Here is a 13,749-nt window from a genome sequence, read left to right as displayed (position 1 = left end):
CATTTGTCTGCTACCATTTGTTCTGTAGCCGGTGGACACCATTGCTCTCGTCACTTGGTTTGGCAGAGCTCACTGCTGAGCTTTTGCTTTGCTGGTCCAGTTCCTTGCATGGGTTCTGTAATAGAGCTTAACCTCACTCTTTCAACCAAGGTGCTCTGTATTGTCTCTTACAGTTGCATCTTTTTGGTTCATTGTCACGTGTTCAGCTATTGTTTCCAGAGTATGGCCTGAATTGGCTAAAATGAACAGCCAACCTCAACTACACATTGTGCCAGAACCAAGCCTCCCTGAATAAGCCTGGGTCACCAATTCAAATTCCTTTTCCCTAACCATAAGTGTTCCTAAGAGGACCCTAGAGCCTTTTTCTGCAAAAGCCCTTCTAGTGACTGCAAGTCCGGACACTGTCTGAGAACTTCCAGCACCTAACAGGGGAAGCACAGGTTTTTCTGATCAGTGCATTTGTATGAGATTTGGAAGATGAGAGAGAGAGCCAGAAATCCACTATGACTCTTCTTGGCAGTCATGGTCAGATATGTGGGCTTCAGCTGATATAAGATCAGGGGCCTCTAATATTATCCTGTGACTGAATCACTTCAGTGCTAGAAGCAGCTTTGATCACTAGCAGCATTTTCAAGTGGGTGCTAAACACTTCCAAGTCTCTGGGAGGTAATGGTAAACCCTGAATGCTAGTGGCAGAATTTCCTGACCTCTCCATTCCTCTGGCATGTCTGACAGTTTGGAAAGCACCTAACCCCTTGTATTAATTCTCTTTCTGCTTGAAATACTAGAATGACAAGGCCATGACTGCCCTTGGGTACCCATCTTCTCCTTTTCGTCAGGGTTTCGAGTGCCTCTTGTCTACACTGAGAGGAACATGGTGGCTATCAGATGGAAGCTTCTATGTGGGGTGTGGTTTTTGGGCTGGAAGTCAAGCTCCACTGACCCAGGCACGTTCCCTCACACAGACTGTGAGGGAAATTCAGGAGTCAAATGTAAATTATTTGAGGATTGCCTTTATTTTCCAAAGGGGAATGTTTAGAGAAAAAAAATTAACCTCTTTGATAAATAATAAGACAAAAACTTCAACAACTTTTCTATTTTATCCAGAAATCAAACTCACACTGGTAGGCAATGTATAAATAGTATAGCATCCAGAGCTTTAATTCAGTGGATCCCAGCCTATCTAATTTAAATCTTTTATTGTCCATGCTGTCATTCTACAGAAAAGCTAGACATTTGTTGGCCTCTTTTCCTCTAAAGATCCTTAATTACTGGACTTCTTTATATTATGGAAAAAATTCTTTTCTACATTAAATATACTAATAATTATCTTGGTGACTGAAACATTATTTTCAATTCTGCTTATTTCTGTCTCACTGGAAGTTTAGACCAAAAATCTCAGAATGAAGGTAATATATAATTCTAGGAGCATAACCTTGTCACATCAGATTTCTTTAAAACGTATATAAATTTTTAAATTCACAATGTATTAGAAGATATCCATCAAGGTCAGATCATAGAACTTTTTGGAATAGTCTTTTTAAAGTAGTTTGATATATATGGAGTATTACTTATTTATAATTATTTTAATGGGACCTGTTGGTAGATTGCAAAAGGATCCTTTGATTGGCCACAATATCTTCTGATCTCAGATTATGGAAAAGTTGTAATCTCTAGGCCAGTTGTTGGTTCAGTACTTGAGGCATATTTTCCCATAGACATATCATTTATTTCATTTATGTAATATTTATACCCTGCCTACTCCAGAAAACAATTGGGAAGAAATGTATGTAACTAAGTGCAATGTAAAAAAAGAAAAGTTTAAAATTGAAAGGGGCAGAGAAATACACATCTCTTGGTGCCTAAGGTATTTTTAAAAGGAGGCAGGTAGAAGATAGATAGATAAAGATAATATCATAAAGATCCATGTCCTCATCTTTGTGCTTTTGTGAATTTGATCAAGCTTCTGAATCTCAGTATCCACATCTATTAAATGGATTTAAATTGTAACCTGGCCAGTGACTATGTTCCATGACAAAGCCTTAAGGAAAGACTCCTCCTTTAGATCTCCTCAGCATTTCCTCTAGGATCCCTGGCTCAGGATGAACAAGGACAACTCTGAAAAGTTCTGCCTCCAGAGCAACTATCCCTCTACTCCTATTTTTGCTGGACCAGCTGCACCAGCTTTAACCTCTGCCTGTGCTTGTGTTGAGATCCTCTGATATGCAGACCTCACAGATGTGAGACTCACAGAATCTGTTTGTGCTGCTGCCCATCTCCCTTACCCCACTGTCTTACTAATCTTCTTTTCCACTAGCCAGGAAATCACCTTATCTTGCTATTTTCAACTCTAAAGCTGTTACATCCCAGGTGATGCTGACTTCCTCTATTATCGCACCTTTCTATTTCCCAGAGGACAGAACTTTCGGCAAGCCAGGTCAAGGGATGATGAAGCCTGGTCAGACCTTCCCCTGGAACTACTAGTTCTTCTAAAAATCTACCTGCTGTGCCATCTGGACCATTCTTAACTCGGTGCACTTTTCCCTGGTTTAAAGAGTTTTCTTCAGTCTAATACAATTTTACGGAAGCTTCCAGGCTTTCATACAAGATCTCATTCCAATTGGAATATAAATATACCTTATTTCCCAAGGATCACTAGACCTCAACCAAGCACGGGAATGCCTCCTTACATTCATTTCAGTGTCTGCTAAGGAGGTTCAGCGTTCTGGAGGACAAAATAAGCCACAAGGGGGCAGTGTTGCCTAATCTTGCATTCCAGCCTAATACTTTTGGGGAAATGCCGCCCCAAATCTTTGTTGAACTCAAGTTTAGATAAATCGTGAAGCCTAAATAAGATAATATAATAGTTGCGACTACTGGTCTTAAATGCCTCTAAGTGCCAAGTATTTTATATATTATTTCATTTAATTCTCACGTAGGCCAGATAACATGTGGGTTTCGCTGCCCAGTGAGATTTAGATGGCATTATTTCAAACATTAGTAATTCCATGACTCCAACCCACAAATTCTGTTAATCTTTCTGTGTTAAATGTCCATGGTTTCCTTTGTCTATGGCTGCTGAAATTGTCCATTCTGTCTATATTTGCACAAATCGGTATAGCTTTTCTATAGTTTCTATAGGACATCCATTCTGTTCACAATGAGTCTTTAAGGGTCTACAGGAAGGGGTCAGTTTATTGTCTTTTCTTTTCCCCCCTCAGACTCTATCCCTTCCCCCAAATCTCCAAATGACCAATCAAATCCCTCCTTTCTTCTTATAATAACTGAATGTATTCATTGCTTGAGGTTTTCTCTCATCCTAGTTACTTATTCTCAGACAATGGGAAAGGGAAATCTAAAAGTGAAATCTTGGTGACATAGTTTGTCTGTGTGAACTCTTTGTCAATGGAATGTTTATAATTTAGGAATTTCAAGCATATGCAAAAAGGCTCTTCTACTAATCAGAATTTCATAGGGTTGTTCTTCAGCAGTTACATGTCGAGTGAGTTAATTATGAACCAGTGCCAAAAAAAAAGTTTAGCACACTGAGAAGATATCAGAAATATCTCAAATGAATATTAATGTTTTGAAATGTCCATGTAATTGAAATCAATTTAAATGTAAAAATAATTTGAAGAATGCTAATGCAGTGGCAGAGTCTCCCACAGATAAATATGTCAAAACACATTAGAATTTCTCTGAGGCTGTGGCAGAAACCTGTATTGTGAGTAGGCTGCAGGATAGGCAGATCTGATTTCATTTTTGCTCTGTTAAGCCTATTTCTTTCTGGTTTTTGTATTTGCATCTTTAGTCAGAGGATTTTTGCTTTGGCCATGTGGATTTTTCTTGGAAATGACACCTCTGCTTTAATTTTAATTTTGTTTAAAGTGGACTGACTTACCTAAATGTCCAGGTTTGGGTCTCATAAACTTCAATTTTAAAGTGATTTATAATAAAAACACATGTTATTGGGAAAAATAGCGCATGAGTGCACTTAAATGTAGTATCTAAAATAATCAAACTTCCAAAAGGGGAGAGTATAATGTGGGACGCCTGGGATAGCGGGGCAGGGGGAAATGAGAAGTTCGATGTATGTAAAGTTTTGGTTTTGTGAAATGACTAAGTTCTAGAAATCTGCTATCCACCATTGTGGCTATAATTAACAATACTGTTCTGCACACTTTAAAAAGTTGTTAAAAGGGTAGATTTCATATTAAGTGTTCTTACCACAAAACAAAATAATACACCCAGAAAACAGCAACAAAAAGGAGCATGAGAAAACTTTTGGAGTTGATATGTTTATTATCTTGACTGCAATGATGATTTGTGGGTATGTCCAAAGTCACCAAATTGTTTTTTACATTAATTGCATTTAGTCTTTTTTATATACTCGTTATATCTCAGTAAAGCTGCTTAAAAAAGAAATATGTATGATAAGGAAAGTAAGTTGTCACCCTTTTTAAGTTGAGCTATGGTTGATCTATACCAATATATGAGTTTCAGATGTGTCCATTGCCAAATGGTCACTACAATGAATTTAACTAACATTCATTACCACATAGTTACATTTTTTTCTTGTGATGAGAACGTTTTAAAAATTTATTGAGGTATAATTGACATACAATGCTGTATTAGTTTCAGGTGTATGACATAGTGGTTTGACATTTGTAATGTTTGTATACATTGTGAAATTGTCACCACAATAAGTCTAGTTACCATCTGCTATTCCGCAAAGTTAATGCAGTGTTATTGCCTATACTCCTCATGCTGTACATTACATCCTCATGACTTATTTTATACCTAGAAGTTAGTATTTAATCACCTTCACCCATTTTGCTACCCCCTCTCCTGTGGCAACTACCAATCTGTTCTCTTTATCTGTGTGTCTGGGTTTTATTTTGTTTTGTTTGTTTTGTTTTTCAGATTCTACATATAAGTGAAATCATGCAGGATTTGTCTTTCTTTTTGACATATTTCACTTAAACGCAGTATCCTTGAGGTACATGCATGTTGTAAATGGTAAGATTTCATTCTTTTTTAGGCTGAGTGGCATTCCATTGTGTATATACATGTGTATATACATATATCCCATCTTCTGTCCATTCATCTGTCAGTAGACGCTTAGATTTCCATATCTTGGCTATTGTAAATAACACTGCAGTGAACATAGGGGTGCATATATCTTCTTGAATTAGTGTCTTCGTTTTCTTCAGCCAGATACCCAGAAGTGGAATTGCTAGATTTTATGGTACCTCTATTTTAATTTTTTGAGGAACTTTATACTGTCATCACAACAAGTGGACTCCGTAATCCCCATCACCTATTTTACCCATCCCCTACCCACTTCCCTTTTGGTAACCATCAGTTTGTTCTCTACAGGTCTGTTTCTTGGTTTGCTCCCTCTCTGTCCTCCTGGGCTACATTGCTTATTTGTTTTGTTTCTTAAATTGCACAAATGAGTGAAATCATATGGTATTGTCTTTCTCTGATTAACTTAGTTTGCTTAACATAATACCCTCTAGTTCCATCCATGTCATTGCAAATGGCAGGATTTCATTTTTTTTTTATGACTGAGTGATATTCCATTGAAAAAAAAAAATATATATATACCACATCCTCTTTATCCATTCGTCAGCAGAGGGGAATTGGTCTATCTCCATGATTTGGCTATTGTAGATAATGCTGCTATAGACATCAGGGTGCCAGTTAAGCCAACCATTAAAAAGATGTGCAAAAAATGTAAAAACAATAACAATGAAACATCGGGGTGCATGTATCCCTTTGAATTAGTATTTCTTTATTCTTTGGGTAAATAACTAGTGGTACAATTGCTGGATCATAGCTTAGTTCTATTTTTAACTTTTTGAGGACCAGTTTGCATTTCCACCAACAGCACGAGACAGTTCCCCTTTCTCTACATCCTTGCCAGCACCTCTTTTTTTCTTGTGTTACTGATTTTAACCATTCTGACAGATGTGAGATGGTATCTTATTATAGTTCTGATTTGTATTTCCATGATGATCAGTAATGTTGAACATCTTTTCATTTGTCTACGGGCCATCTGTATGTCTTCTTTGGAAAAATGTCTATTCACTTCTTCTCCCCACCTTTAAATGGATTATTCAGTTTTAGGGTGTTGAGTTGTGTAAGTTCTTTGCATATTTTGGATATAACCCTTTATCAAGTATGTCATTTGTAAATGTCTTCTCCCATTCTGCAGGTTGCTTTCCAGTTTTGTTGAATGTTTCCTTTGCTGTGCAGAAGCTTTCCAATAGTTTATTTTTGGTTTTGTTTCTCTTGCCTCAGGGAGAGGTATCTAGAGAGAAATGGGTATGGCTGATGACAAAGAAATTATCGTGTATATTCTTTTCTAGGATTTTCATGGTTTCCTGTCTCGTATTTAGATCATTCATCCATTTTTAATTTATTTTTGTGTATTGTTTAAGAAAGTGGGCCAGTTTCATTCTTTATTTCTTTTTTTAAAAATTTAAAAAAAAATTTTAATAAACATATAATGTATTTTTATCCCCAGGGGTACAGGTCTGTGAATCGCCAGGTTTACACACTTCACAGCACTCACCATAGCACATACCCTCCCCAATGTCCATAACCCCACTCCTCTCTCCCAGCCCCCCTCTCCCCAACAACCCTCAGTTTGTTTTGTGAGATTAAGAGTCACTTATGGTTTGTCTCCCTCCCAATCCCATCTTGTTTCATTGATTCTTCTCCTACCCACTTAACCCCCCATGTTGCATCACCACTTCCTCATATCAGGGAGCGCATGTGATAGTTGTCTTTCTCCGCTTGACTTATTTCGCTAAGCATGATACGCTCTAGTTCCATCCATGTTGTCGCAAATGGCAAGATTTCATTTCTTTTGATGGCTGCATAGTATTCCATTGTGTATATATACCACATCTTCTTTATCCATTCATCTGTTGATGGACATCTAGGTTCTTTCCATAGTTTGGCTATTGTAGACATAGCTGCTATAAACATTTAGGTACAGTTTCATTCTTTTGCATGTGGCCATCAAGTTTTCCCAACATCATTTGTTGAAGAGATTGTCTTTCTCATTTCTATATTCTTTCCTACTTCATTACAGATTAATTGGCCATACAGTTGTAAGTTTACTTCTGGGTTTTCTGTTCTGTTCTATATTGATCTATGTGTTTATCTTTGTGCCAGTACCATGCTCTTTTGCTTACCACAGTTTTGTAATCTAACTTGAAGTCTGGAATTGTGATGCCTCCAGATTTGCTTTTCTTTTTTCCTTTGAGGTTGCTTTGGCTATTCGCGGTCTTTTGTGGTTCCATACAAACTTTAGGATTGTTTGTTCGAGTTCTGTGATAAATGCTATTGGCATTTTGATAGGGATTGCATTGAATGTGTAGATTGCTTTAGGTATTATGGATATTTTAACAATAGTTGTTCTTCCCATCATTGAGCGTGGATTGTCTTTCCATTTCTTTGTGTCATCTTCAATTTCTTTGATCAGTGTTTTATAGATATCAGAGTATAGGTCTTTTACCTCTTCAGTTAGGTTTATTCCTTGGTATGTGATTGTTTTTGGTGTAATTGTAAATGGGATTAATTCCTTAATTTTTCTTTCTGCTGCTTCATTTTTGGTGTGTAGAAATGGAACAGATATCTGTACATTGATTTTGTATCCTGTGACTTCTGAATTCATTTATCAATTCTGACGGTTTTTTGGTGGAGACTTTTGGGTTTTCTATATAGAGTATCACATTATCTGAAAATAGTGAAAGTTTGACTTCCTCCTTACCAATTTGGATGTCTTTTATTTCTTTTTGTTCTCTGATTGCTGTGACTAGGATTTCCAGTACTAAGTTAAATAACAGTGGTGAGAGTAGATATACCTGTCTTTTATCCTGACTGTAGAGCAAAAGCTCTTAGTTTCTTCCCCTTTGAGGATGATATTAATGGTGGGTTTCTCATGTATGGCCTTTATTATGTTGCCTTATGTTCCCTCTAAACCTACTTTGTTGAGGATTTTTATCATGAATAGATGTTGTACTTTGTCAAATGTTTTTGTTGCATCTATTGAAATGATCATACAGTTCTTTTCCTTTCTTTTATTAATATGACATATCATGTTGATTGATTTTTGAATATTGAAACATACTTGCATCCTGGACTAAATTCCACTTGATCCTGGTGAATGATTTTTAAATGTATTGTTGAATTCAGTTTTATTGAGAAATTTTGGATCTTTGTTCATCAGGGATATTGGGCTATGATTCTTTTTTAGTGGAGACTTTGACTGGTTTTGATAATTCTGGCCTCATAGAATGAATTTGGAAGTTTTTCTTCCTTTTCCATTTTTTTGGAATAGTTTGCGAAGAATAAATAGTAACTATGGGTAGAATTTGTTACTTCTACCCTGTGAAGACAACCAGTCCCTGGACTTTTGTTTATTGGGAGTTTTTTGATTACTGATTCAATTTCTTCGCATGTTATAAGTGTGTTCAAATTTTCTATTTCTTCCTTTTTCAGTTGATATGTTTGTTAGTTTGTATGTTTGTCGGAATTTATCCATTTCTTCCTAGTTGTCTGATTTGTTGCCATTTGGTTTTTCATAATTGTTCTCATAATTGTTCATATTTCTGTAGTATTTCTGCTCTCTCATTTGTGATTTTATTTGGGTCCTTTCTTTTTTCTTTTTGTTAAGTCTGGCTAGAGGTTTATCAATTTTATTAATTTTTTCAAAGAATCAGCTCCTAGATTCATTGATCTGTTCTATTGATTTTTCAGTTTGTATATCATTTATTTTTGCTGTAATTTATTATTACCTTCCTTCTACTGGCTATAGACTTCCTGTATTTTTTTTTTCTTGCTTCTTTAGGTATAAGGTTAGGTTGTATATTTGAGATTTTTCTTGCTTTTTAAGGTAGGCCTGTATTATTATATATTTCCCTCTCAGGGCCACTTTTGCTGAATCCCAAAGATTTTGGGCTTTTGTGTTTTCATTTTTAATTGTTTCTATGTATTTTTTAAAATTTCTTCTTTGATTTACTAGTTGATCATTGGGAAGTAACATATTGTTTAACTTCATGTATTTGTGGTCTTTACAAATTTTTCTGGTGGTTGACTTCTAGATTCATTGCATTGTGGTCAGAAAAGGTCCATGGTATGATTTCAACCTTTTTGTATTTTTTAAGACCTGATTTTGTGACCCAGTATGTGATCTTTTATGAAGAATGTTCTATGTACATTTGAGAGGAATGTGCATTCTGCTGTTTTAGGATGGAATGTTTTGAATATATCCGTTAAGTCCATCTGGTACAGTGTATCACTTAAAGCCTTTGTTTTCTTGTTTATTAATGGTTTGGATGATCTGTCCATTGATATAAGTGGATTGTTAAAGTCTCCTACTATTATTTTGTGTTATTACCAATTAGTTCCTCTATATTTGTTAATAATTGTTTTATATATTTGGATGCTACTGTGTTGGATACATAAATATTTATAATTGTTATATTTTCTTGTTGGTTTGTCCCCTTTTTGATTACATAATGTCCTTCTTTGTTTCTTTTTACAGTCTGTTTTAAAGTCTCATTTGTCCATTGTAAATATTGCTACTCTGGCTTTCTTTTGACATCCATTTGCATGATAAATGTTTCTTCATCCCCTCACTTTCAATCTGAAGGTGGCTTTAGGTCTAAAATGTGTCTTTTGTAGACAGCATATAGATTTTTTTTAATCCATTCTGATACCTTGTGTCTTTTGATTGGAACATTTTGTCTATTTTCGTCTATTTATGTTCAAAGTAACTATTTATTCATATGTATTTATTGCCATTTTATTACTTGTTTTGGCATTGTTTCTAGAGATTTTCTCTGATCCTTTCTTGTCTTTGTCGTGTTTGGTCTCTCCTTTGCACTCAAAGAGTCCCCTTTAATATTTCTTGCAGGGCTGGTTTCGTGGTCATGAACTCCTTTAGTTTTTATCTGGGAATCTCTTTATCTCTCCTCTATTGTGAATGATAACCTTTGCTTGAGAATATTCTTGGCTGCAGATTTTTCCCATTCAGTACTTTGAATATATCATGCCATGCCCTATTTCTTTCTTATCTTTTACTCTTCCCTTGTGGTTTGATGGCTTTCTTTAGTGTTATGGTTATATTCCTTTATATTTTTCTTTCGTGTATCTATTTGTATGTAAACTTTTGCTTTGTGGTTATCATGAGATTTACATGTAGTGTGTGTGTGTGTGTGTGTGTGTGTGTGTGTTTGTTTTAAGTTGTAATAACTTAAATTTGAACACATTCAAAACTACATTTTATAGCACCCATGATTCATGTTTTTGATATTTCTTTTTACATCTCTTTATTTTATGTATTTCTTCACTAATTATTATAGTCCTAGTTAATTTTCCTACTTTTGTCTTCTTAACCTTCTTAGTTGCCTTTTTAAAAGGATTTATTTATTTATTTGAGAGAGAGAGAAAGAGCAGAGATGGGGGCAGAGAGAGAGGGAGAAGGAGAGAATCTCAGGAAGACTCCCCACTGAGTGTGGAGCCCAATGTAGGGCCATCAATGTAGGGCTATTCTATCTCAAAACCCTGAGATCATGATCTGACCTGAAATCAAGAGTTGGACACTTAACCAACTAAGCCACCCAGGTATCCCTTGCTTAGTTACTTTGTAAGTGATTAATCCACTGCCTTTGCTATATATTTACCTTTTTGGTAAGATTTTTACTTTCATTTGTTTTTTTGTTATTAATTAATGTCTTTTATTTGAATTTTAAATAAATCTTTAATATTTCTTGTAAGACTGGTTTAGTACTATTCAACTCCTTTGGCTTTTGCTCGTCTGGTAAATTCTATCTCCATCAAATCTGGATGATAATTTTGCTGAGTAGAGTATTCTTGGTTAGAAGGGGTTTTTAATTTTTTTTTTTTTTCCCTTTCAGTCTTTGACTATGTCATACTAGTTACTTCTGGCTTGCAAAGTTTCTGTTGAGAAATCTGCTGATAGCCTTATGGAGTTTCCCTTGTACATAACAATTTGTTTTTCTCTTGTTGCTTTTAAGATTCACTCTTTATTTTCACCTTTTGGTATTTTAATTATATTGTCTCTTTGTGTGTTTCATTTCTTTGGATTCATTTTATTTAGAACTCTATGGGCTTCTTGAACCTGGATGTCTGTTTCCTTCCCTAGGTTAGGGAAGCTTTAAGCATTTATTTCTTCAAAAACGTTTTCTGTCCCTTTCTTCTTCTTCTTCTTCTTCTTTTTTTTTTTTTTTCCCTTCTGGGACTCCATAATGTGAATATTATTTCAGTTGACATTAATGTAGAGGTCTTCTAAATTATTTTTTTTAAAAATTATCTTCATTTTTAAAAATACTTTTTTTCTCTTTTTGCTGCTTTGAATGAATTCCATTGCTTTTTTCCCCAGCTTGCTGATTCATACTTCTACTTTATCCAGTGTGCTGTGAAACCTCTCTAATATATTTTCCAGTTCAGTTATTATGTTCTTCAGCTCTGTGACTTCTGTTTGGCACCTTTTTAAATGTTTTCTGTCTTTTTATTGAAGTTTTCACTGTTCCTGAGTTTGATGAGCATCTTTATGACTCTTTGAATTCCTTATCAGGTAGATTACTTATCTCTGTATAATGATGGCCTTTTTCTGAGATTTTGTCTTATACTTTTACTTGGCATGTATTTCTCTTTCTCCTCGTTTGGCTTGGTTCTCTGTGTATATTTCTATGTATTAGGCAAAACAGCTACCTCTCTTAGTCTTGAATAAATGGCCTCGTGTAAGTGATGATCCTTCTCATTCAACCTTGCCCTAGCTCTCGGTTGCTTCTGAAACCTTTGTGATTGTCCAAGCTGCCTAATGTATTCTTGATATGCCCTCATTGTTAAGTGTATCCCAAGAATTGTCAGTGATCCTAGGGGAGGAATCTCATATAACACCTACTTTCAAGTTTCAAGCTGATTGGAAGCCAGACCCTAAGGCAGTGTCTTTTAAAGTGTGCAAATATATGTATTCCTGTGGGGTTGCAGGTATAATTCCTGTTGTTCTCCATACCAGAAGATCTGGAGATGACAATTTCAAAACTGGGGGCTCCAGATTGAGTGTATAAGCTCATTTCTGAGAAGTCCTGGTGAGCTGTAGTGAGGTCAGAGTAGTGGACAAGAATAATGTCTCCCTGCTTGTTTTCTGGGTTTGTCTCTTTAGCATCTGGATGTGTGGGAAACTGGAAGCCTGTCCTTTAGCTGAAGCTCCAGGCCAAGTAAATAAACTTTTTCACAGGAAGACTGTAGCTGTGTTTCAGATTACCATCCATATAGTGCCCTAGGGGTGATAGCCTGCTAAGAGTTGTCTTTCTAATTTTTATAGTCCCATGGAGCACTGGAATACCTGTCCCCTTGGCTATCCAGGCAGGACAATCAAGGGGTATCACCTGTGTGGATGGCATGTGTCCTTTGGCTTTAGCAAGGAACTGGGAAATGTAATGGGTAAAACATTCTTGCTGGCTGCTGGAAAATATTGAGTCTACGTGAATGCTCAGGCTTCGCCAATGCAGCAGCAAAGAGCTTTATCTGTGCACTAGTGCCATCTTTAAGCTTGGAGTAAGAAAATGCTATGACCACTTGTGCTCACCAGACCCAGTCAGGGGACAAGGGAGTGTTGCAACAACCTGCACTATCTGGTCTCAGCAAATGCTATGACCATTCTTCCCCATTGCTGGTCCCATCAAGGTAGCAGTAACCAAGTTCATCTCTCTGTGATAGGAGGCTAAGTGGAGAGAGCAACAATGGTGTCTGCCAGCACCTCCATTTTGGGGACAATTTCAACTGTTCCCCATGCCTTCAGCCAATGCCCCAAATTAGCAAATAAATCTCCCTCACATATAACCTAGATACATTTTTTTTTTTTTTTACACTTGGTCTTTGGGCAAGTGAGACCTCATGGGAACCCTCCAGGAGGGGCATTTCAGTTTCCTATAGCACTTTGGGACCCTTGGACATCAGCCCCATTGTTTTTCCAAGATAGATATAATGATGGCTCACTTTCCAGTGCTAATCTTAGGGTTCAGGGTGCTCAGTATGAGTTACCAACTCCTCACTACTCCAGAAGTGTCTGTATGCTGAGATCCCTTTTTATTGTGTGTCATTGCATCACATATTTTTTTTTAACAAGATCATGTCTCTGCCTCTTCAACCTGTCTCAATGAGGTCCTTCTATTCTTTGTTGTGAAAAGCAATTCATCTAGTTTTCATATATTTTTCAGAGGGAAATGGTGATCCATGTGCAGTTGTAGATTTGATGTATCTGTGGGAGGAAGTTAAATTCAGGATCTTCCTATGCCACCACCTTGGACACCCCCAGCCCCATGAAGAGAACTTTTAAGACCTACTCTCTTAGCAACTTTTCTGTATACAGTACAGTATTTTTTTTAAGGTTTTATTTATTTATTTGACAGATAGAGATCACAAGTGGGCAGAGAGGTAGGCAGAGAGAGAGGAAGGAAAGCAGGCTCCCTACTGAGCAGAGAGACTGATGCGGGCCTCGATCCCAGGGCTCTGGGATCATGACCTGAGCTGAAGGCAGAAGTTTTTAACCCACTGAGCCACCCAGGTGCCCAGTACAGTATTATTTTTTTTTAAAAAGATTTTATTTATTTATTTGACAGAGAGAGAGACCACAAGTAGGCAGAGCAGCAGGCAGAGAAAGAGGGGGAAGCAGTCCTCTGCTAAGCAGAGAGCCTGATGAGG

The sequence above is a fragment of the Mustela lutreola genome, chromosome 2 (genome assembly GCF_030435805.1).
Source record: "Mustela lutreola isolate mMusLut2 chromosome 2, mMusLut2.pri, whole genome shotgun sequence".
Classification (NCBI taxonomy): domain Eukaryota; kingdom Metazoa; phylum Chordata; class Mammalia; order Carnivora; family Mustelidae; genus Mustela; species Mustela lutreola.
Note: the sequence above shows the minus strand (reverse complement) of the source record.